A 26,667-nucleotide genomic window follows, 5' to 3' on the forward strand; every position below is an offset into this window, starting at 1 on the left:
TTATCTGATCGGAAGTCCATTGTAATACTCCTCAAATTAAACAACTTAGAAACGTTAAATTAACTCAGTCTCTCAACGGCCATTGAGTCCCCGATTCTGTCTTCTTTGCGATTTTCCAAATCTGCTGTCTCCTTCAGTTCATATGATTCCCCTGTTCTCTGCCTGAGCTGACTTGTATTTTTCAAAAATATATTTCGAATATCTTGTATGAAAATCTTAGGTATGTTTAATGGAGTGTGATTTCTGAAATTTCTTTCAGAAGTGTTCAGAGTTGTTGCGTCTCTTTCTGTGCAGTTGTTTTGATCCGATTTTAAAAAAAACACACTTTTTTTTACCCTGGGTAACATCTGAAGTTCTCATCGTAGGATTGTATTTGGTCTGTTACTGCACCTTCAGATCTGAACTTCGAATGGCTTTGAAAGGGCTGAGTGTTTGATTAAAATTAGTTGGACACGTTTGAACTGTTGTCAAAACAACAACCAAAACTCAGATATCCATTTCAAGCCAATTGTTACATGCGTCCATTTTGGTACAGCTTGTCGCCCAGCTGTGCTGTTTGCTGCGAATGATTGCTACACTTTAAGCTCAGAACAGCACTTACTCTCTTAAATGGAACTCGATTTTCTTTTCGACCCATTATTATTCTAACCAGCTTCGTAATAATGAGACTCAGTCGACCTTACTTTTAAAGATTGACCTACTGTTGGAAGTGACACTAACACTTTATTTTTACTAGCAAATTTGCGAATTTTTACTTCTTGTCTTTTTTCTGTTTCTTCCCATCCTGACATTCGTTTAAATGTTGCCATTCCAACTTACCTACTTTATTTAATCTTATCCAAAAACATGAAACATAATGCAAATATGTGGTGTTCAACTCTGAATCACCAGTTATTCCTTCATTTATTTCAGTGATATTCTCACTTCATGCCCAAGAACTAATTCAAGTGAAGTGAATTTGAGAGATGTATTTGGTGCAACTCTAAATACAAATAGTTCAAATTGTGACGATTCTCCCGTTTTAAAAAAGGTTTATCTGTTCTTGTTTTTATTCAAGTGATGTCGTAAAGACAGGGAGGCTAATATGTCTGAAAATGGCTACTGTAAGCAATGGCAGGCAAGTGGTCAGTTGTCCCAGTTCAGGAGTTATATGGGATTGGTTTGCTTAGGCAAGCAGTCAGAAACGTTTGCAAAGCTGATGGAATTGACAGACAAGTCGAAGATGGAGTTGACTGCACCTGTCAGGCAAATGAAAAGGCAAAGCAAAAGAATTTAAGCAACTTGTATTTCAATTAATAGTGGAGGAAAAAGAAATAAAGAACGAAAGGCCCGAGCAGAACAAAAAGTACAGAATCGCTTCAACAGAACACAAAGAAGATGAGACAGAAGGAAGTGAAAAAACTCGTGAGAAAACAAAGGGAAAGGATAAACGAAAGAGTTTGAACTCCATAAAGTGGCATTCAGAGACCAAAGTCGGTTTAAAAGGATGGAGGTGAAGGTAGAAGTGAGGGTGAGTGAGGAAAATAGTGAGAATGAGCAAACGCATCATAGCCAAACGCTCGACGGGAATCTGTTTCAATAATTCAAAGATTGCCAAAAGTAGAAGAGAAAGATTAGAAGACGTTGCGTCTCATTTGAGAAGATAGCTAAACAAATACAGTGGCAAGTGATCATGTGGGTTTTGTGGATTCAAAGAAAGCTGGTATGTAGAGCTCGTGGGGTAATCCCACTACTATCAAAGGATGTATAGATAACGGTTCAGCAAATCTAAGGATTAAGACTAATCAACGTAGTTTGAAAGGATACAGCAAAGTAATTTGATAGGTGGATAAGGGCATTAAAAAGAGCAAAATTATGATGCTCTCAGAGAGGCGATTATTTTACAACAGTAAAACAATTTACTTCTGGAAGTAATGAGAATTTAGATTAGATTAGATTACTTACAGTGTGGAAACAGGCCCTTCGGCCCAACAAGTCCACACCGCCCCGCCGAAGCGCAACCCACCCATACCCCTACATCTACCCCTTACCTAACACTAGGGGCAATTTAGCATGGCCAATTCACCTGACCTGCACATCTTTGGACTGTGGGAGGAAACCGGAGCACCCGGAGGAAACCCACGCAGACACGGGGAGAATGTGCAAACTCCACACAGTCAGTCGCCTGAGGCAGGAATTGAACCCAGGTCTCTGGCGCTGTGAGGCAGCAGTGCTAACCACTGTGCCACCGTGCCTGCGGTGTTCATGCGGAAGAACACCAAGTTAAAACGGCAAGATTAACAGCTGAAATGGTTGACGATTATGAATTGGTTCATGAATCAAAAGTTGGCTTCTCACATCAATTTGCATCCGTGACGGATAGAAAATTGGGAAAAGAGAAATCTTCATGTGATCAGTGAACAGTGGATTTTGGTGAAGATAATAAGGATAACCTATCACAGGGTTAAAAGGAAACGCACGAAGGGAAATGAGAATTTGAAATTTCTTGTCTGGTCACTGCAATAAAATAGGCCATATGAAATCACACTCTTGGTGGGTTAAAAAAAAACACTGGGAAGGGAGATGTCAGTAAAAGGAACAACCAGTGAATTTTGTTGGAGTTGTAAAGGAAAGCACAGTGGAGGCTACAAAGCAGAATGAACAACCTTGTCGTAGGTTAGTTGAAGAGGAAGTGCAAGATCATCTAAAACCATACTTGCAAAGGTTAGGTTTACTTAAGAGGCCATGAGCAGCAGGTAAAGTGGTTACATTATTAAGGAATGAAGGATCATGTCGATCCTGCATGCTGAGAAGTAAAGAGATATTTTTATCAGGATTACTGCAGGAAGAATAAAATGAAGTACCAGTCCGTTGAAATTTTGGGGAAAAAAACGAAGTGCTCAATTACGTAGAGTGAGGTTAGAGTGTCCAGTAAAAAGTGGAGACGTCGTGGTAAGAGTACTGGAAGAACTCTCGGCTCCAGAAATAAAATTACTCCTTGCTACCGATATATGTGGGTCACAGGTAGGAGTGCTGGCTCCTATGTTTAAAAGCCAGTGAAAATGATGGCAAACTAATAATGCAGTAAATATAACCTTGGATTTTTCCTGGTTGGGTGGTAACGAGGTTACAAAGCCATCAGTTGAAGTAGGAGGTGGAATAAGAGAATATAGATACGAACGTTGACGTGCAATTAAAAAAAAACACAATGGATAAAATGATTGAGAGAAAACAGGAATAATTGGATGACAAATTGGACAGCTTTACTTCAGAAAAATAATTGAGGTACAACAGAAAGAGGAAAAGCTGAAGCAATTGCATGAAAATGCGGAGATGGAAAAAGAATATGAATATATCTCTAGGTGTTGCAAAGTTAAAAATGAAAGGAAGTGTTGCGAGTAGCGCATAAACTCAGAAATGGCGATCACATACGTGTAAAACTCAAGTTAAAACGCAAAAGCATTTGTATTGATTTGGATTGCACAAGAATAAAGTTAAGTTTTGCCAGTCATGTTAGTTCCACAACTTTAAGTTAATCGCCATGGTAACATCAGCCGCCTAAGCCATTCTATCAACCGAGGTGGCAACTTGTAGGGATCTATGAACACGGACCCCAAGATCCCTCTGTTCTTCCACACTGCCAAGAATCCCGTATTCAACCTTGCATTCTGCATTCAAAATCGACGTTCCAAAGTGAACGACTTCACACTTTTCCAGTTTGAAATTCATTTGCCACTTCTTAGTCCCGTTCTGCATTCTGTCTTTGTTGCATTGCTCCCCACAACAGGCCTCCCATCTTCCAATAATCCAACAACGCTTCAGGAAATTTGCTCAGGCGTCCTTCCACTTCCTCATCCAAGTCAATATAAAAATAAAAAGAAACAGAGGTCCCAGAAACGATCCCTGTGGAACACAATTTGTTACGGAGCTCCAGGCTGAATATTATCCATCTCCCATCACGTTTTGCCTTCTATGGGCCAACCAATTCTGTGTCCAGACAGACAGGTTTCTGTATGTATCATTCCTCCTTACTTTCTGAAAGAGCCCACCATGAGGACACTTACTAAAAGCCTTTCTAAAATCCATGGACGTCACTTCCACTGCTCTACCATCATCAACCTGTTTTATCATAGCCTCAAATAACTCAATAAGGTTTGTGAGGCATGACCTGCCTCTAACAAAGCCATACTGACTATTTGTAGTCAAATTATGGTTTTCAAAGTAAGCAGAATTCCTGTCTCTCAGAATCCTCTCCAATACTTTTCCTACCCCTAACATTAAACTGACTTGTCTGAAATTCACAGGATTGTTAAAATTCACTTTTTCGAACAAGGGATTAACATTTGCCTCTCCCCAATAATCCGATTCGAATCCAGTATCAAAACGTATGGTGTTGGAAATTCACAGCTGATCAGGCAGCATTGGAGGACAAGGAGGGTCGACATTTCGAGCACAAGCTCTTCATTACAAATGCTGTGTTGGAGAGTGGGATGTATTCTGAGAAATAAATAGGAGGGCATGGGGCTGGGAGGAATGTAGCTGGGAATAAGCAAGGTAGATGAACCTGGTAGAGTGATGATGACAGGTCTGAGTGAAGGGTGAAGTGGACAAGAGGAAGAAAAAGGACAGCTAGGACAGTTCAAGTGGGGAGTGCCGAGTTGGAGGGTTGGATCTGGAATAAGGTAGGGGGAGAGGAGATTAGCGAACTGGTGAAATCAACATTGATGGAATGAGGATCCAAAGATCATCGCCAAAGGTGCAGCAATCCCTTTCCTCACTTCCTATACTAACCTAGTGTGTGCCCCGTCTGGTCCAGGAAATTTATCAAACCTTATGTTTTTCAAAGTTTTTAGCACATCCTGCTTCCTAACATCAATCTGTTATAGGATTTTAGTCTGGTTCACGCTGTCCTCAGTAACATTCGTGGCGGTATCAGTAGTGAATACTGAAGCATAGATGCCTTTAAGGACCTCCACTTCTCCTCCGAGCCCAAGCTCAAGTTCCCTCCACTAAACCTGATTGCCCCTGATTGATCCTACCCACACTCTAACCATCCTTTTGTTCCTTTCATTAATGTAGAACGCCTTCGGGTTTTCATTTTTCCTACCAATGAAAGCTTTTCTATTCAGCTTTCCTGTTCCCTGAGTCGATTCTTCAGTTTCTTCCTGGCAATCTTCCAGCCCTATAAAACCCTGCCTGATCCTTGCCTCCCTAACCTTAAGGAATCTTCTTTCTTTCTCTTGACTAAATGTTCCAAATCCCTAGTCAACCTTGGTTTTTTCAAACTATCATTTCTTCCATGACTCAGTGCGACAAAACTATCCAGCACTATTATCAATTGTTTCTTATACAACTTTAACGGTTCTCTGACTTCGTCTATTCCCTATTATACGGCCCAGTCCCTACCCAATAGCGTTGTAACCCGCCGCTCCCAATTAAAGGTTTTCCCATACCATCTGCTCCTATCCTTCTACATAAGTATAGTTAAGGTCATGAGTTGTGATCACTATCAACAAAATTATTACCCACCGAGAGATCTGACACCTGGCATGGCTCACTAATATGGCAGCCACTTTTCTCAGCCTAACTACATATTGCATCAGGAACCATTTCTGGACATAACTGTTAGAAATTGCTCAATCCCAGCGATTTGAACTAAGTAGTTTCCATTAAACATGAGTGAAGTTAAAATCACTCATGACAATAATCCCGTTACTTCTACACATTTCCAAAACCTGGCTCCCAATCTGTGTATTGGTTGCTAATATGTGGCCTGTAGAAAACTCTGAATATGCGCTAATTTTGTTTATGATGTCCAGCCATATTGACTCTGTAGTTAAACCCTCCTCAACGTTCTCCATTTCTACAGCTGTGATATTATCCCTGATTAACAATTTCGTTCCTCCACCTCTTTTACACCCCCACTCCATTAATTTTGAAACATCTAATCCCCGGTACGTCCAGCATACATTCCTCCATCTGTGATACCAAAATCTCCTTCATGGCCAGAACATCAAAGTTTCAACAATTAATTCATGCGCCGCGTACATCACCCTTGTTCCTAATACTTCTTGCAATAAAATCGACACAAATAACCCCATCACATTGGCTGCACCTTTGCCCTATCAAGTACCAATCCCTCCTCACAGACTCTCTGCACGCTGTCTCTGACTGTTGACTGCCTCTTCCATCATCTGATCCTTAGCTCAGGTTCCGATGACCTTTTCCACAGCTCCCGACCAGGATATTGGTAGCCCTCCAGTTCAGGTGTAAACGACCCTTTTTTCTGCAGGTCCCTCCTCCCCCAGAAAGTATCCCCATAATTCACATATCTGAACCCCTCCCTCCTGCGCAGGGCTTTTAGTATTTTACTATAGTCACAATAACAAAAGTTGATCTTTGAAACTGAGAAGCATTGGATCATTGTTAAAGGATTAGACATCAAAAAACTAAGAACATACAAATCAGCAGTAGAAAAAATCCTTTAAACTTATCATCGTTCTCCTTTATTATATACGATCATTGGAATTCTTATCATTGACCTATTTCCACATTTATGTCTGAATTCCTTTAATCCCATTGCCACGCACATTTATTTACACATTATTAAATCAGTTCTGAGTCAGCCATGGTTTTATTCAATGGTAAAATATCAAGTTTTCTTATGGTATAGAGTTCCAAAGGTTGGCACTAAATTGTTAGAAGATGTTGAAATTCAAATCTGAATTGGCTGGGTAGCTCCTTTACGTAGAAATCACATCCATTTATTTTAGGCTCCTCCTGGAAGAAAATTTCCTTTCAGCACCGAATCTGCCAATACCCTTCACAATTTTTCAAACTATTTTGTTTGACGGTAACACCGTTTTGAAACGAACCCTGACTATCTGGACAATGCAAATCAGTCATGAAATTTATTTAAAAATCTACATCTGGCTAACATGCATGGAGAAAGTACTCAGAATAATTAATATATTCCAATTTCTTGTTTCAATATGAAGTAATTGCAATCCATTAATTCAAGTTTGAACGTACTTACTGTAACAAACAGTCAAGGAACAACATTGACAAAGCATCACAAAATAACCACTCACAAAAGACAAAACGAGAGAAATTTTATTCCTTTAGAACCTTATAGTAAACTTGACTTATTAACACGTGCTGAATATATTTTGATTATAACGAGCCTTCCAGAGAATTATAGTCCCGATACAAAAATCTCCAGTTTAAAATGTGCAAACATTTCATTGTTTGGCGGAATTGTAACTTTGAGTTGCCGTCGAAACACACTTCATATTGTTAATCCATTTCAGTAAGTTAACGTTTGATCTTGACAGTGCAATTGTTCTCCAGTCTTTAGTTTGAATTAAGATATATTTGCTCGCCCAACGGAAATCACAGCTTCCATATTCTGCTCAGCAACTGATATGTTGAGAAACATTCTCTGCTGTGTAGGCAACAGCAGGTCATAGTGCGGTAGATGCTGAGAGTATCCCTTTGTGAATAGTGATTTTCTTGGTCATTTTGGGGATACTATCTTCTTAATGTCTCAGCCCCTTTGACTTCCAATTTCCAGCCCCATTTGGATCTCAAAATATCTTCCTAAGGATCTCATATTAATGTTTTCAGAACACCGTTAATAATGTCCCAAACACCATAACTTACATTTCTTGGGCAGGTAGAAATGCCAATCATACGACTGCATCAATCCGACTGCATATTGTGACCAATAGTTGGCTTCTCTGTCATGATGTCTTCCCATTTTCACGTTGACATTTCCATCATTCTGATTACTGACACGAACTTCGTAGTACAGAAAGAATCTGGAATTGAAATCATGAGCGCCCCTTTCATATCATGCAAGAACCTCAACTCTAGCGTGTATGGTATTTGTTGATCGTATTATCAAATTCATTGTCAGACGATATGAAGAAAAGAAAGCTGAATTCATGAAGTGTAATCAAAAACCACCATTTCCCATACCCAGCGCTAAACAGTGACAATCATTCTACCCACTTTTCATCCCGCCCTCTCTAAATCAAATTCTTACCATCTCACACAGTTTCGGATGATTCACCTGTCTTTGCCAAATCTGTGTTAGGAGTTTGATTTCATTGTTTACTGATATATGGAAAACTTAGAAATCCACAAGTGACTGCTCCCCGTTGATTTTTTTTCAAATAAATGAAGAGTACTTTATGTCATCAAATATTTCACTGCATTGGTGAACTTCGCTCTGAATTTGGACTGAGTTGCCACATAAATGAAGGTGTTTGTACAGCAACTTAAATTTCTCAACATAATACCAGCTTGTTGAAATATATATTCAGAATCATAGTAAGTGTGGCGATCAATTCCTAAAATTTGGTAATAGAAGAATTCAATAACGTTCACCAACCACAGAAGTATGAAGCTGCCAGATATGCTAAAGAGTAAAACCATAGACTTTCTTCTACTCTCCATCTCTGAATCACTGTCATTCTGTCCCTTGCTCTGACATCTCAGTTCCTTACGAACCTGACTGACAGTTATAATGTGCCTGATTGTTAGAGCATTAAACAGCAGAATTAAAGCAAATGGAACCAATGGTGTCATAATCCTATCAAACCAGGCAAATCCCATCCAGCCAACTTCGGTATAGAATGTTTCCTTATCGATGCATCGCCATGGTACATTGTTGACTATCTCTCCGGGTTCCTGAGTGAAATAAAATGGAATGTTTTTTAAAAGCAGCACGATGCTTGTTGTTGCAAGAACCACAGCTGCAGCTTTTTCAGTGCAATATTTTGTTTTCAACGTCTGGCAACAAATAGCCACAAATCTGTCAAAAGAGAAAATGATTGTAAACCACACAGAGCAGTCTATGGCTCCACCTTGCAGGACCTTGCGAAAGCTACAAATTGGTGTGATGTCCAAAAAACACAAAGGAAAGTAATGAGCGTTGATCTGGTTCAGTATGACCTCTGTGATAATGACCAGTAGATCTGCGATTGCCATTGCCACCAGGTAACGAGTGGTGCAGTTGGATAGGCCACACTTTCCACGAGAGAGGATGAAAATTGACACTAAATTAACTGCAAGGCAGTGAAGGGAAAAGAGACTGAGAATTAATGATCAACGAATCTGTGTCTCAATAAGCCAGTATGAATTTCAAGTTAGCCCTTAAAATGATGGAACAGATTTGGGTTAGAAATTAAAATTTCCAGATTCCATCACTGATTAATATAATCCCTACATTGTGGAAAAAGCCACTTGGTCGAACAAATGGACACGAAACAGGACACCACCGAGATCCAATCCCCAATCTATTTCTCCACATTGTTGCCAAACTAATGCATCTAAACCACAGATCTCTGAACACTTTGGGCAATTTAGCATGGTCAATTCATCTAACCTGCATGTCTTTGGATTGTGGGCGGAATGTGGAGCACGGGACAAACACAACCAGAGAAGGGAAGCATGCACAAACCCCACACAGACTGTCGCCCGAGGCTGGAATGAAACGCGGATTCCTGGCTCTGTGACGTAGCAATGCTAACCAGTCAGCCACCGTACCTGCCTTCAAGCAAAGCTCCAAACGTTTCTCTTTTAATGAACTGTGAAAAACATCACCCAGTTGGCTATTTACAGGAAGTATTTTGGCAATTTAACCACATTAAATAGTCGAGTCTCTGATTTAATCACATTTGTTGGTTTATACCTAAAACCAATGGCTGCCACATTAGAACGCACAAAGTATACAGTTAGTGCTGGGATGAATGATTCAGGCCATGAGCATTGATTCTCACTACCTCGGAATAAAAAAGTCCCACATTTGTTCAGATCCTCCTCACATCTGGATCTTGTTGTCGGAAAAGTGCATAATTATTTACACATTGAGTGAAAGCTTCAAAGCAAATGTGAAACCAGGCAAATCATAAAATCCCTGTTCAATTTGGAAAGAGCTATGCTTTCCAGAAACATGTTCCATTCTCGAGCATCCTTCAAGTCCCTGTGAAGGAATAGGGATTTAACTATATTAATTAAACAAATGCACACTATCCAGGCGTACAGATGGTATTAGTAATTTCATTAGCAAATTTGCTGTTGTTACTAAGCTGGGTGTCAGGATGAAATGTGAGGAGGATATTAGGAGATTATAGGTTAACCTAGACAGATTAGGTGAGTTGTCAGATGCATGGAAAATGCAGTTTAATGTGGATAAATGTTTGGTTATCCACTTTGGTGGCAAGAACGGGAAGGCAGATAACTCCCTAAATGGAATCAATTTAGGTAAAGGGGTAGTACAAGTGATCTGACTGTTCTTGTACACAAGTCAATGAAGATAAGCATGCAGGTACAGCAGGTAGTGAAGAAGGCTAATTGCATGCTGGCCTTCATAAAAAGAGACATTAAGTATAGAAGCAAAGAGGTTCTTCTGCAGCTGTAGAGGGCCTTGGTGAGACCACACCTAGAGTATTGTGTACAGTTCTGGTCTCCAAATTTGAGGAAAGACATTCTGGCTATTGGGGGAGTGCAGCGTTGGTTCACGAGGTCAATTCCTGGAATGGCGGGACTATCTTGAGCTGAAAGACTGGAGCGACTGCGCTTGTATACCCTTGAGTTTAGAAGACTGAGAGAGGTTCTGATAGAGACATATAAGATTATTAAAGGATTGGACTCTTTCGAGGCAGGAAACATGTTTCCGCTGATGGGTGAGGGCCAATCCAGAGGGCACAGCTTAAAAATATAGGGTATCCTATATAGGACAGAGATGTGGAGGCACGTCTTCACCCAGAGAGTAGTGGATTTGTGGAATGCTCTGCTCCAGAGGACAGTGGACACCCAGTCTCTGAATTCATTTAAGAAAGAGCTGGATAGAGCTATCAAGGATAGTGGAATCAAGGGTTATGGAGATAAGGCAGGAACAGGATACTGATTAGGGATGCTCAGCCATGATCATATTGAATGGTGGTGCAGGCTCGAAGGGCAGAATGGCCTACTCCTGCACCTATTGTTTATTGTTTATTGTCGACGGTGCTTTGCCATTCATTAACAGATGCATTGAGTTTAAGAGACAAGAGGTTTTTCTGCAACTCAATAAAACTCAATGAGATTCTGGTCGCCTCATCATAGGACGAATGTAGATGCTTTAGAGAGAATGCCGAGGAGATTTACCAGGATGTTGTCTGGATTGGAGGGCTTATCTTGTAAAGAGAGATTGAGTGAGCGGTGGCTTTTCACACAGGAAAGAAGAAGGAAGGTGGTGACTTGATAGAGGTGTACAAGGTAATGAGAGGCATAGTAGATAGCCAGAGACATTTCTGCAGGGCAGAAATGGGTACCACGAAGGATCATAATTTTGAGGTTCCTGGAGGATGGAATGAGGGAGATGTGAGAGGACGATTCTTTATGCAGAGGGTGGTGTATGCGTCGAGTGCTTTGCCAGCGGTGGGAGTAGACTCAGTGTCTTCAGGTACATTTAAACCACTGCAGGACAACTATGTTGACGACAGCAATGTGAGTGATGTGTAGGATATGATTATATTAGATTTTGTAAAAAGCTTGGCACAACATCGTGGGCTGAAGGACCTGTATACTCTTCTAGGTTCTATATCCTATTCCTGCAATCACAACCACAGCGCTCTTTACCCGTTTTTTTGTTTACATCTCCTTACAACATAATCCCAAAGATGTGCAGGTTAAGTGAATCGGACATATAAAATTCCCTATAGTCTTCAGGGATGTGTAAGTTATGTATAATGGTTAGGGTACGTGTAGAATTATAGGGAAGGTTTATGGGTCGAGGTTGATTGCACTTCGGAGGTTCGGTGTGGACTTGTTTCAACACTGTACCGATTCTTTGAATATAGGGAAAATGAATAAAGTTGAACATGGTGATGAACAAAATAAAGCAGCCGATAGCTCCACCTTAAAAAATTATAAAGATTACATAGAGTGAGGATTTTCAGGAAACTCACTGAAAATTTGAATCATATATCGACTTCGTCAGTCTATGCAGCATGACCTCTCAATGTGACAATGGCATGCTCAAGAACCCTGGACCAGAACCTCGGGCAGTTTGGTACCGTTTAAGAATTATTGGTTAAAGAAACATATTCAGACCAGAATCAGAAACTTACCCATTCGAATCCTCGCAGAATTTCCTTCCCCACAAGTTTGGACTTTCATATGAGTTAGTTATGTCTCTATATGCGATCCAAATTCTCGGATCTGCAATGCCTCATTGCAGATAAATCATCATGTGTTCAAAAACCCTTCGACATAACACCATTTCCCTGGGATTCGATGAGATCTTCAGCTGAAAGCCCGAACTTGGAAATTCTAAATTGCCTGTGCATCAGACAATCCTCAACACCGGCGCCCAATAACCATCCTCTTACTACAGTTCTACATACATTCAAAATTGTGTGGCCAACTGGCAATCTAACTTTATTTACAGTTTTGCTGACAACACCATTTTCGTAAGTCGGCTCTCAAACAATGTTGAGATTGAGTTAGTGAAAGAGATAGACTCCTTCGTGACATGGTGTAAGGACAGCAGACTCTCCATCAATGAAGGAGCTGATAATCGTCTCCAGGACGCACCCCTTTCTGAAATATTGTTGCTGAGAACGAGATGATCCAGGGATTCTTATGAGTAACGTTCAACAACGATCTGTCCTGGTCCATTCACGTCGATTTTCCGATAAAGAAAATCAGACACACAGATGCATCTATTTCCTTAGAAGCCAAAAGAATATTAACATGTGCTCGATATGTCTTACCTTTTTTATATAGATGCACCAGAGAAAGCATTCTATCTGGCTGCATTACAGCTTAGTATGGCAACTTTTGTCTGCAAGATCGTCAAAATTACAACGAGTTCTGAGCAAAGCCCAGTCCATAATGCAAATCAATCTTCCATCCACAGTTTCAGTCGATACTTACGCCTGCTTCGGGAAAACAGCCACTATAACTACTGACCACTCACTCATCCCATATGTCTACTTCTGTCCTCTTCTTTCAGGAAGAAGTCACAAGAGTTAGAAAACAAATACCCACGGTTTCAAATGCAGCTTCTTCTACACTTTTGAACAGACTTTCAAATATGAAAGTTGACATCTCTCTACAGCTTTTCTTTAGCTGTAACAAAATATTCTCTCTTTTTCTTTAATAGCCTAATATATCTACACATGGAATGATCGGCCAGAATATCACACATTGCATCTCATTGTATTTCAGTATATTTAACAGTAATTAATTTAATCACAACAAACCATACCTAATTTGTATGCTTAACTTAATTGGCCAATGGATTGAGTTTAGTAATTGAGTGTGCATGTCGCCGCTGTACAGAACATGGGTTAAAACACTTTTATATTGTTCATTCAGTTCTGGTCTCCCTGTGATAGGGAGGATGTTTTGAAACGTAAAGGGTTCAGAAAACATTTATAAGAATGTTACCAACGTTGGCGGGTTTCAACTATAAGGTGAGGCTGAAAAGATGGCGTCGATTTTTCTTGGGGTGTTTCAGGCTGAGGGGTGACATCATAGGGGTTTATAAAATCATGAGGGGCATAGATGTCATGAATAGCTAAGTTCTTTTCCCGTACTGTGGGAGTCCAAAATTAGAGAGCGTAGTTGTAATGCGAAAGAGTTAAAACTTAAAAAGCACCTAAGTGGCGTGACACGCAGAAGGTTGTGCTTGTATAGAATGAGCTGCCAGAAGAAGTAGTGGAGGCTGGTGCAATTGCAACATTTAAAAAGCACCTGATGGGTACATGAATAGAAATTATTTAGAGGGATATGGGCCAAAGACTGGAAAATAGGACGAGATTAATTTAGGGTATCTGGTCGGCATGAACAAATTTAACCAAAAGGCATGGTTCCATGTTGAACAGCTCAATGGCTCTAATTCTTCTCCCTGATTTGGAATTAGCTGAAAGATAAGAGACATTTCTTTCTGTGTGCACGAAATATGATACAAATGAAATGCTCTAGAGCAGAATGCCAGATCGGAATGAACAGAAATGAAAAGGAGACGAATACTTCTCTTAACCGTTAAAGTCGGGTGGAACAGGGATGAATTCGAGCGGTGTGGGCAAACCTGAAATCGGTGCCACACCAATTCTCGGATCAGAAGGACGAGCCCACAATCCAAAGTCACTCCAGTGTCGCCATTTTCGATTATGCTGACTGTCCAAGAACATTAAAGCCCTTATTATATAATCAGTTAGGAGATGGTCATTTTCACAAATCATAAAACTATCATCATAGTGACTCTTAATTGGAAGAGTTTAGGAGATAATGATTAAAATGTTGAAATTGTGCGAAAATAAAGTGACAATTGCGGGGCGCTCAAAGTCAATCTTAAAATCTGAACTGAGTGATTCAGCAAAGTATTCATCCAGTCTAATCATTGTCGTTTCCCATATCTCTGATTATTCTTCTATAAGGACAGATTATAGTTACTAACGAATAGTAAATCCATGGAATTATCTTTTCAATTCGAAGACATATTTTACCTCGTGGAAAATAGATGGAGTACGTTTTGAGAATAGGTCTTACAGTTCACACGGGGGATGCAGACGCTGATCGTGACTAAAGAATGGGCCTCAGTGCCAGTGCCAATGAAGCATTGGGAGAGCGGAGAAGAATACATGATTGGTGCACATTCTACCTGGATGTGGCCAAAGTTTTAGTATATAAGGTAATGATAGTTCTAGTCACGAGGCTGAAGTTAAAGCAAGAACATCAGCAATAGCATGCGAATGGTCATACATCATGTTAAACAATGTGAAGGAAAATCCAACACTTCGAATTAGTTAAGACATTTGTGAACAGCTGGTGATCTTAATAGGATCAGGGCAAAAAAATGCAATGTATTAGAACTCAGATTCTGAAACAAAGGAAATTTGTGGTTAGGGGTATGGGGCAGAACACAGTAGATAAACAGTAAAAATCAGGACATGAGCTTTTTTGCGATCCGTTTCAATTTAACTATATAAAAAAAAGAAAACTTTGCATTGGCAGCATTGTCACCACAAACAGAAAATCGACAGGAAACATCAGGAAAGATAATCTGCTCATTTGTAACAAACAGAACATCAGTTAACGACTAAAATACAGAGAACATTATTCGTGTATTTAACGCAGAAGGCAACACAAGTTGAAATGATTGTTCACTTGTTAAATAACATGACTGATAGGAAAATAATTCAGTGAAGCATATATTAAAAACGAAAATCTAGAACTACAAAATGTATAATACATACACAGCATGTACATCAGAAGCATGATCAAGCTTGTTCAAATGCATGCAGACATTGTAATAGTTAGTAGAAATTGAAGACTAGCTAAGTAAAATGGTTGCAAAATCCTGTGATTGTGTCAATTATTTGTAAAAGATTCGACATTCATAGCAAGCCTTACTCGAACCACAGACGTCAGAGCAAATGTGGCAGAATGGGCATGGACTTTTCTGCATATTAAAAGGAACAATAACAGTAAAGTGTAACAGCAATTTCTAAATGATTTATCGAATGATTGCTGGAATGTGTGAATTGTTTTTCTGCAAGGATTAGTGATAACTCAGTGCCTTTTTAAAAAAAATTTCAGTGAACACACCGGGGACAAGAAATTGTATTTGTTTCCAAATTGTTGGCAGCTTCGATTTTGTAGTAAACTCAGTCAGATAAAGAATGCCACAAAATAACTGAAAACATTCGAATAAGTTAACACTGGCTCAAAATTGAGAAGAATTGATGCCATTCGTGAAATTTTTTAATTTAATTATTTGCTATGTTCATACTGATTTTTGTATTACAAATAATTAATTTTCAGCTTTATATGTACTTACATTTCTTGGACACAATTTTCGTATTACATTTTTTTAAATTTCCCTGGGTCATACTTCACACTGCTGAGGACAGAGTGAGACAGGGGAACATTCATTTTTAAGAAAACCATGAAATATTGATACAAGCTGCTATTTAATTAAAAATCCAGTCATAGAAATCTGCAATGAAGTACCCACAGCCGCACATTCGCACTGCATTGTGGTCATAATAGAAGTAAAAATTCCTGACCAATAAATTCTCACTGTTGACCTGAGGTAATAATCAATGCGACAGCAAAACTAACCCTTTGCAAGAATTGATATGTAGCAGCTTTCTAAATGCTTGAATTTCTTTTAGATTTTCTTGGAGATAATGTCACTCCTTCCATAGTTATTGCCAAGATAAAACAAGCAGATGCGTTTCAGAAACTTTTCGTTTTCACTCATCATAATACTTCGTAAGAAATATCAAATCAAAAAGAAACAGCCTGTGTAATATATGAAAATAAAGGGTTGATGTGTTACAAGTCGACATTGATGACTTGTCAAGAGACATTGTCATTGAGAACTCAGCAGTCAGTAATGACTGTGAAATAACGCATTGTTCAAATTTTAAACTGGGCTGATTGGTAAAGATGTTGGTGTAATTATATATACAAAGAATAACTGTCTAGAATTTTCTAGTTTTGGAAACGTTGCATTTTTGGATTCTGCCTTTCTGCATAAAGCATGTCCATGATTGTACACATAATTCACTAGCAGTGCATACTAGAGCGCCTTCATTTAAACACTTTCAAGGTTAATCTGCTTAGGAGTGTAAATCTTCACACGTTCTAGATAATTTCAGTCCGTTCCTTCACCTGAACAACTGAATGAAGCTACTTTTCTTTAAACTTTGCCCAACCACGGGATATACGCTTAAAGGATAGTCATGAACTGGCCATGGTAGTCATATGTCAGATAATTGATCAGCAAAAAATCTCTTCGGATTGATCACCACATTTGCTTCCATGGAAAAGTTGTATCTTTAAAAATAAAGGTTCACAAATGCTCAATCATTTTAGGATACTTAAAACTCCCAATGGAATTATATGTAGCTTTCAACGCAGTTGTGCCATGCAGTATATGATTGACCTTATCATCAAGCTTATAATTAAGGCTCGAGACATATGTGCACTCAGCAAATGTGATGCTGAGTTATGGTGCATCGAAAACATCCTGTACGATCACATGATGTGTGTCATCATATATCAGTGAGATTTCAGACAATTAGTCTTGACCCGCAAACGTGTTCAACCTGTCCAGAGTTTGACTAAAATTGTAAGGTATCTCAAAACATTTTAATAAGTCATAAACCTAGTTGTCTCACATAGCTGCTACGCAATAAGAACACGAGTGGGCTTTGTCAATACCAGAATACTACCATCAGGCCAAATTGATGCAGGTCTGACACAATGTATCTGGCGTTGCAGGTGACGTTAAACCATCGCTAGTTCTTTCTCTCTAACGCGGGAATAGCTTTACAGTTGAAGTTATAGCGACTTTAGATCCTTTAATTGGATACTATGATTTGTTTTTCTGTCACAGTTAATCAATTCGACAGAAAACAGAAATATATAAAGATATTTCAGTTTGCACATTCTTTGAAAAAAGAACTACCAAACAGAGCAATACCTTCCCCCTTTACAATTTCTTTTACATTGTTAAAAGTCCGAGACAAACGCATGGACTGAAGAGGAAAAAGTCACGCAAAAATTACAATTCGGTGAAATTAATAATTTACTTTTCACGAGATGTACTCAGTAAAATTTCACTGTGATAGACCTTCCAAGAAATATATTCGCACTGGGGTTTCCTGCTGCACACTGACCATGCTCAGTTGAATTCTACAATGAAGGTTTCTCCTATCAATATATCATTATCACTTCAGTAGTCAGGATAGCGATTGAGATAATTTCATGTAATATTTATCCAACAAGTATAAAATTATGCAGACATGGTCGCTTAGTTCAGAATATCACCACGTTTATATTGGCCTACGCTCTAGCTTATTCTGGATTCGTGGTGCTGGAAGAGCAATAGCAGTTCAGGCAGCATACAAGCAGCTTCGAAATCGACGTTTCAGGCAAAAGCCCTTCATCAGGAACTGCTGTGCTCTTCCAGCACCACGAATCCGGAATCTGGTTTCCAGCATCTGCAGTCATTGTTTTTACTACGCTCGAGCTTATGCCATACTGTTAAACTCTACTTAGATTTCCACTCATCAGTAAATTCCGGAATGGCTCTCTGGTCAGTAACCTACAGCCAGTGAGAGCGTACTCGAACTTTGATGAACTCTTCCTTCTGACGGCTGATCTAAAATGACATAAATTTTAACAAATAAAATATTACACTTTAGAGAGCCTGTGTCTGCCAAGCAACCTATTGTGTTGCGGTACACACTTGTCAACAACATCAACAGTTAACACTTACCAGGAACACCAATAATGGCAAGGACTGTATAGAATATTTTATCAATATTGAGAAATGTATCAATCATTATTAGTACTAATTAGCTATCACTTCACGCTGCCAGGAATCTCACTCTGTTGTAAACTATACTTGCTAACAGCCTCCAATATATGCCCTGTGAAATCTCCACGGGATTGATGAGATAACAACATCATTCGATTCTGTTTTCCAAAAATAAAATCAGCAAACAGATTACGACATTGGGTGTAGACAATATTGCGATAAAATATATTCACATTCGAGATTGAATTAGAAAATTTCAATAAATGAACTGTTCTACTCATATTGGTCAAGTATCAATAAAAGGAAAATCCAATACACATTCCATCAACAATTATCTCCTCACTCAAGACCGTTCGTCCCATCTGTCTTTTAGTATTTGTTTCTCACTCCAGAATGACAACTCAGCAACTAGATCAAAATTAGACAGTGTCGACCTCATTGCTGTTCTGCTACACATTGCAATGTGGCTGCCTTCTTTAAAATTAAATGTTCAGTTAAATGATTGAAGAGATTTTTCTTTGCCACTGCCTATTGAACTATACAACAAATAAATATTTTGATTTATTTCACAAGACAAGTAGTTACAATATCTCTAACTGCTGCACCTCAAATTCGTGATGACACAAGAGAATGAAGTTTGGCAAAATCTAATCGATGCCATGGCTTATGTGCAGATGGTGCCTTCAACTGACATAATAGAATCACTACAGTGTAGAAGCAGGTCATTCAGCTCTTCGAGTCTACACCAACATTCTGAAGAGTATCTCATCCAGACCCACTTAATGCCTGTAAGCTTGCATTACCTATTGCCACCCCACCGAACGTGCACAATATAGATCAAGTTAACATTTTCGATCTACTTCACCAGAATATCTTTGAAATGTGGGAGGAAATCAGTTCACTGGGAGAAAACTATGGTCGACACAAGGAGAATGTGCAAACTCCAAACAGGCAGTTTCCCAAAGCTGGAATTGAGACTATAGTGCCAACCTGTGTGCCACTTTCATGAAAGTTCTTCATAAAAGTCGCGACAACAAGTCAACAATCACATTTTTTCAACTTGCCACCATTGTAACGTTCATATTGAATGCATTCAACAATACAGTCCCTTAAGCAGCGTGGGTTTTATTTTCTTTAAACATCTCCAAAAAAGCTTTAATGCGTTATATTCGGTATATACAATAGTCTTAGATGCAATACTGTCGATATAAACGTTAAAATAACATTGCACCATGATAAATCTTGAGGTTTCCTTCCCACTCTTGGAATTCTTCTGTTGATGAGTATTCAATTTTCTGGAAAACTTGCCACTAAGTATTCCTATCTTCTTGTTGTCTTCTTAGAAGAGTGCAGTACAGACACCCACATCACACATATTGAAAGCCACTTTGAGTAGACTAGCGTAATGAATAGTGGCTAAAACTGGGCTAATGAATAACACAGCTACCAGGTTGTCAAATGACAGACCACTGTCCACAGAAATCTTCTGTTCTTCTTAAATAAGTCAGTTAGTGGACAAACCGCAGAGATAATGTTAAGTAGAAATTTCGGTAAGATGACCCGATTCCAAGAAGTGTACTGCTGCTTCTGCTTTATCGTCTTTGTTTTCACATCCTTTGTGACCATCTGTTCAGATCCAGTCATTTGGCTCCAGAATGTGGCTTGGGCTTTTATTAGCTTACTCCACGCAAGTTGGCCACAAAGCCTCCGTCCCGTGTCAATCAAAAATTGCACAAATGTAGCCATTATTTCTTCCATGTCTGACTGAAAGTCACCACGTCATTGATAGACACCAGAGAAAATTTTAATTCCTAATAAGTGAAATTGTGCTGTGTCATTTTTCACGTTGAATGGCATGACTTTGAAATGGTGTCGTCCATTGATGTAACGATGAGCCAAGTTGTTTTCTCTCTTTTAAACAAAGCATTCTGCTAGTATCTTCAGAGTAAGACCAATCACAAATATAACTTACTTGTCCCAACTTGACAATGCAGTCTTTCATATGTGTAATAATGCCTTAAAAACTCGTCAGAGTTCCTCTATGAAGTGACCATGAAGCTTGATGAAGGAAGGGCAGTAAATGTGGTCTATATGAATTTCAGTAAGGCCTTTGGTAGGTTTCCACATGTTATGCTGCTCCAGAAGCTAAGATTGCATGGCATCCGAGGGTGTTGACAAATTGTGTACACAATTGGTGTATTGGTAGGAAGCAGTGCGTAATACTGAAGAATGTTTGTCAGACTGGAGGCTTTCAACTGGTGGGGTGCCTCACGGGTCGGTGCTGGGCACATTGCTGCTGGTTGTCTACTTTAATGGTTTCGATGAGAATATCTGAAGCGTGATCAGTAAGGTTGCAGCTGGCACCAAAACAGATGGCATCGTGAACAGTGTATACGTTCGCCAGTAATTTAAGCAGGGCCTTGATCAACTGGGGTAGTGGACCAAGAAATGACAAATGGAGTTCAGTATAGATAAATAGGAGGTCTTGCATTTTGGAAAGTCAAATTAAGGTAGGAATTTCGTGGTGAATGGTAGGGACATATGGAATGTAGGGGAGCAGATGGACCTTGGACTTCAGGTGCGTAGTTTTCTGAAAGTGGAGTCACTGATAGACATGGCAGTGAAGGAGGCTTTGGACAACTTGCCTTCATCAGTCATGTCATCGAGTGCAGAAATTACAAAGTCATTTTTTCAGTGTTACAGGATGGTGGTGAGGCCACACTTGCAGTACTTGCTATAGGAGGAAATGTTCTTAAACTGGAATGAGTGCAGAAGACATTTACAAGGATGTGGCCATGTCTCAATGTCTGACTTATTGGAAGAGGTTGGATAAAGGTATGACTTCATCTTTAGAGCATCGGAGAGAGAGGAGGATAACTTAGAGACGTCTATATCATCATAAGAGGTCTGGCTCGGTTGAATGCACGTAGTCTTTTTTCTTCTCCTGGATTGGGGAATCAATGAGTAGAGGTCATCAGTTTAGAGGGAAAAGAAAACAAAGGAATTTTTATACGAACTGTAGTGCACATATGGAATTAGCTGCTCCCCTTTTAACAAGGTTATTCTATCCTTGTCTTTTTACAAGAAGTGTCGCAAAGGCGGAGATGCTCATTTGCCTGAAACTGGGTACGCTAATCCATGGCAGGGAAGTGGTCAGTTGTCCCAGTTCAGGATTTGTTTGGGATTGGTTTATTTGAACAAGCAGTCAGAAACTTTTACAAAGCTGATAGAATTGGCAGACAAGTTGGAGACGGAGTTGCCTTCAGCTGTGAGAAAAAGTGCTTTGCAATGAACCAGACTCTATAAAAGATCTTAAAGTAAGGGAACCCTTAGGAAGTAGCGACCATAATATGGTAGAGTTCAGTCTGGAGTTTGAAAGGGAGAAGGCGAAATCTGATGTAATGGTGTTACAGTTGAATAAAGGTAATTATGAGGGCATGAGAGAGGAACTGACTAAAATAGACTGGAAGCAGAGGCTAACCGGGAAGACACTAGAGCAAAAATGGCAGGAGTTTGTAGGTATAATTGAGGACACTGTACAGAGGTTCATTCCCAAGAAAAGAAAGATTAACCGGGGAGGGATTAGACAACCTTGGCTGACAAAGGAAGTCAGGAAATGTATTAAAGAAAAAGAGAGATCCTATAAAGTGGCTAAGAACAGTGGGAAATCAGAAGATTGGGAAGGATACAAAAGCAAACAGAGGATAACAAAGAGTGTAATAAGAAATGAGAGGATCAAATATGAAGGTAGGCTAGCCAGTAATATTAGAAATAATAGTAAAAGTTTCTTTCAGTACATAAGAAACAAACGACAGGCAAAAGTATACACTGGGCCACTTCAAACTGATGCAGGGAGCCTAGTGATGGGAGATAAGGAAATAGCAGGAGAACTTAACAAGTACTTTGCGTCAGTTTTCACAGTGGAAGACATGAGTAATATCCCAAAAATTAAAGGGTGTCACGGGGCTGAGTTGAGTATGGTTGCCATTACGAAAGAGATAGTGCTAGAAAAGTTAAAAAGTCTTAAAATTGATAAATCTCCTGGACCCGATGGGATACACCCTAGAGTTCTGAGAGAGGTTGCTGAGGAAATAGCAGAGGCATTGGTTGAGATCTTTCAAGAGTCACTGGAGTCAGGAAAGGTCCCGGATGATTGGAAGATGGCTGTAGTAACCCCCTTGTTCAAGAAAGGATCAAGGCAAAAGATGGAATATTATAGGCCAATCAGCTTAACCTCGGTTGTTGGTAAAATTCTAGAATCCATCATTAAGGATGAGGTTTCTAAATTCTTGGAAGAGCAGAGTCTGATTAGAACAAGTCAACATGGATTTAGTAAAGGGAGGTCATGCCTGACAAACCTGTTGGAATTTTTTGAAGAGGTGACAAGTAGGTTAGACCAGGGGAACCCAGTGGATGTGGTCTATCTGGACTTTCAAAAGGCCTTTGATAAGGTGCCACACGGGAGACTGCTGAGCAAGGTGAGGGCCCATGGTGTTCGAGGTGAGCTGCTGGGATGGATTGAGGATTGGCTATCTAACAGAAGGCAGAGAGTTGGGATAAAAGGTTCTTTTTCAGAATGGCAGCCGGTGACGAGCGGTGTCCCGCAGGGTTCGGTGCTGGGGCCACAGCTGTTCGCATTATATATTAATGATTTGGATGAGGGAACCGGGGGCATTCTAGCGAAGTTTGCCGATGATACAAAGTTAGGTAGACAGGCAAGTAGTACTGAGGAAGTGGGGAGGCTACAGAAGGATCTAGACAGGTTGGGAGAGTGGTCCAGGAAATGGCTGATGGAATTTAACGTGAGCAAGTGCGAGGTCTTGCACTTTGGCAAAAAGAATATAGGAATGGACTACTTTCTAAATGGTGAGAAACTTAATAAAGCCAAAGCACAAAGGGATCTGGGAGTGCTAGTCGAGGATTCTCTAAAGGTAAACATGCAGGTTGAGTCTGTGATTAAGAAAGCGAATGCAATGTTGTCTCTTATCTCAAGAGGGTTGGAATATAAAAGCAGAGATGTACTACTAAGACTTTATAAAGCTCTGGTTAGGCCCCATTTGGAGTACTGTGTCCAGTTTTGGTCCCCACATCTCAGGAAGGACATACTGGCACTGGAACGTGTCCAGCGGAGATTCACATGGATGATCCCTGGAATGACAGGTCTAGCATATGAGGAACGGCTGAGGATACTGGGATTGTATTCGTTGGAGTTTAGAAGATTAAGGGGAGATCTAATAGAGACGTACAAAATAATACATGGCTTTGAAAAGGTGGATGCTAGAAAATTGTTTCTGTTAGGCGAGGAGACTAGGACCCGTGGACACAGCCTTAGAATTAGAGGGGGTCATTTCAGAACGGAAATGCGGAGACATTTCTTCAGCCAGAGAGTGGTGGGCCTGTGGAATTCATTGCCACGGAGTGCAGTGGAAGCCGGGACGCTAAATGTCTTCAAGGCCGAGATTGATAGGTTCTTGTTGTCTCGAGGAATTAAGGGCTACGGGGAGAACGCTGGCAAGTGGAGCTGAAATGCGCATCAGCCATGATTGAATAGCGGAGTGGACTCGATGGGCCGAATGGCCTTACTTCCACTCCTATGTCTTATGGTCTTATGGAAAGTTAATGCTGGGCATTTGAATTTTCTGGAGACACCATCAGGATGTTTGGAAATGTCAAAACTCCAATTGAAAATGTAACAGCTTGAATTAGACGCAAAAGGAAAGGCAATAGTAAAATAAATTAAACAATTTGCATCACAACTAAGAGTGGAGGAATGAAATAACAAGAACCGAAGGCCCTAGCAGAACAAAAAAAGAGAAGCATAGAGTCATTTGAGCAGAACAAAAAGAAAATGAGGCAGAAGGAATTAAAAAAAACAAGTGAGAAAGAGGAACGAAAGGGGGAAAGAAAGAGTTTGAATTTCTTAAATTGGCACTCGGAGAAGAAAGTCGGCTGAAAAGGATGGAGATGAAGATAGAAGTGAGGCTTTGTGAGGGAAAGCATCGTAGCCAAACGCCCGGTGCTGATCTATTTCAATACATCCAAAGATTGTCCAAGGTTGATGAGAACGTTTAGAAAACGTTTTCATCTCATTTGAGAAGACAATGAAACAAATAAAGTGTCAAATGATCATGTGTGTTTGTGGATTCAGACATGCCTGGTGGGTAGAGCTCGTGAGGTACTTCCATCACAGTCAGATGAGGTACAGACAATGGTTCAGCAATCTCAGGACTGATTCTGGTCAATTTCTATTAACATTGAACGGATCAAACAATTTATTTTGAGACGTGGATAAGCTCATTCAAAAAACAAAAGTATGACTCTCTCAGAGAGGCGATTATTTTGGAAGAATTAAACAATTCACCTCCGGAAGTAGTGAGACATCATCTGGAAGAGCACAAAGTTAAAACGGCAAGTTTAACGGCTGAAGTGACTGACGATGACGACTTGGTCATGAATCAAAGGTTGGCTTCTAACATCAACTTACATCCGTGATGGATAGAAATTGGGGAAAAGAGAAATCTTCATGTGATAGCAAAAAGTGGGTCTCAGTGAAGATAATGTGGATAACTGATCACAAAGTAAAAAGGAAATCCAGGAAGGAGAACAAGAATTTAAAATTTATTCTACTATTTCTGCAAAAAAAATAGGCCGCATGAAATCACAGTATTGGTGGGTTCAAAAAAAAATAACTGGGAAGCAGGATGTCGGGAAAAGGAATAGCCAGTGAATTTTGTTGGCGTTTGTTTTGGAAAGCACAGTGGAGGCTACAAGGCTGCAGCAGAATGCAGAACCTTGTTGGAGGTTATTTGAGAAGGAGGTGCCAGATCTTCTTAAACCACGTTTGTGAAGAATTGTAGTGTTTACTTAAGAGGCTGGAGCAGCAGGCAAAAAGGTTACATTCTCAAGGGATACAGGAACATGTTAATCATTCATGTTGAGAGGTGAAAAAATATTTACCTCTTTTATTATCTGTATTATTATCAGAAAAGAATATGCACTGAACTTTTGGTGAACAAAACATGTGCTCAGTTGCTTAGATTGAGGTTAAAGTATCCAGTCAAAAGTGGAGAAGTTCTGGTAAGAATACCAGAAGAATTCTTGGCTCCAGAAATATAATTTCGTCTTGTTAACTATATATCTGGGTCACAGGTAGGAATGCTGCCTACTGTGTTTGAAAAGCCAGTGGAAACGCTGGCAACTGCTGTATTACAGGAAGCATGACTTCCGATTTTTTCTGGCTGGGTGGTAACGAAGTCAAAAAGCGAGGAGAAATCAGATAATACTGATAGGAAAGGTGAAGTAGAATATCAAAAAGCACATTTTATGAAACGGTTGAGAGGAAAAAGGAATAATTGGAGGACAAAATGTACAGTTTTACTTCAGAGAAATTAACTGAGGAACAACACAAAGAAGAGAATCTGAAGCAATTGTATCAAAAAGCGTAGATGGAAGGAGAGTATGAGTATATCTTTGGGTGTTGCTAGGTGAAAAATGATGACTTCATGAGGAAACGGAGAACACGTCATATTCAGGCAGATGTGGAATGGGTCAAAGTTCATCAAGTCATCTGACATTCGGTTATTGAAAGGAGGTGTTGCATATAGCGCATAAACTCTCAAATGGAGAAAACATATAGAAACGCAGGGCATGCAAGAAACGTGTGGTCAGACACTAAACACCACATTGAGGGCTTATACTGAAGATTATCCAGACAATTGAGATAATGGAATTCCGCTTGTACCGTTTGCTATTGCAGATTCATTAAATTAATTTAAACGCGTCTAGTGGGCGTCACGGTGGCACAGTGGTAAGCACTGCTGCCCCAGAGATCTGGGTTCAATTCCCACCTCAGGCCACTGCCTGTGTGGAGTTTGCACATTTACCCGGTGTCTGCTTGGGTTTCCTCCAGGTGCTCCGGTTTCCTTCCACAGTCCAAACAATACGCAGGTTAGGTGAATTGGCCGTGCTAAATTATACATGTCAGATAATTGGAAAACAAGAAGGAATAATAACACCCACACCATTAACAACCTGAATGGGTGTGTTCAAGAGTCTTAGTTGGTTACTAGGACATTTCCTAAAAATAAGAAGTGAGAATTAGCATTTGTTATCCATAATTGATGTGTCTATTAAATTTTCAGATTCCGTGCCATTACACTTTATCACAGCTAAAAGGATTGCAGATGGGTTCCCCACATTTTTCACGAGATATGGACTACCCCCAGAGATTAAACCAGATCAAGGTAAAACTTTACATTAAAATTATTCAAGGAAGTTATCGATAGCTTCAGAATAAAACGATTCAAGTCTATTGCTTCTCATCGCAGGGAGAGCCAGAAAGGTGACACCAGTTATTA

At 39.8% G+C, this 26,667-nt stretch overlaps 1 pseudogene; it reads right to left on the reverse strand.

Moving 5' to 3' along the window:
* Positions 1-3,718: 3,718 nt before the first annotated feature.
* LOC140460090 (probable G-protein coupled receptor 139) lies at positions 3,719-18,335 on the reverse strand (annotated as a pseudogene).
* Between the last annotated feature and the right edge of the window lie 8,332 nt (positions 18,336-26,667).

The sequence above is a fragment of the Chiloscyllium punctatum genome, chromosome 36 (genome assembly GCF_047496795.1).
Source record: "Chiloscyllium punctatum isolate Juve2018m chromosome 36, sChiPun1.3, whole genome shotgun sequence".
Lineage (NCBI taxonomy): Eukaryota > Metazoa > Chordata > Chondrichthyes > Orectolobiformes > Hemiscylliidae > Chiloscyllium > Chiloscyllium punctatum.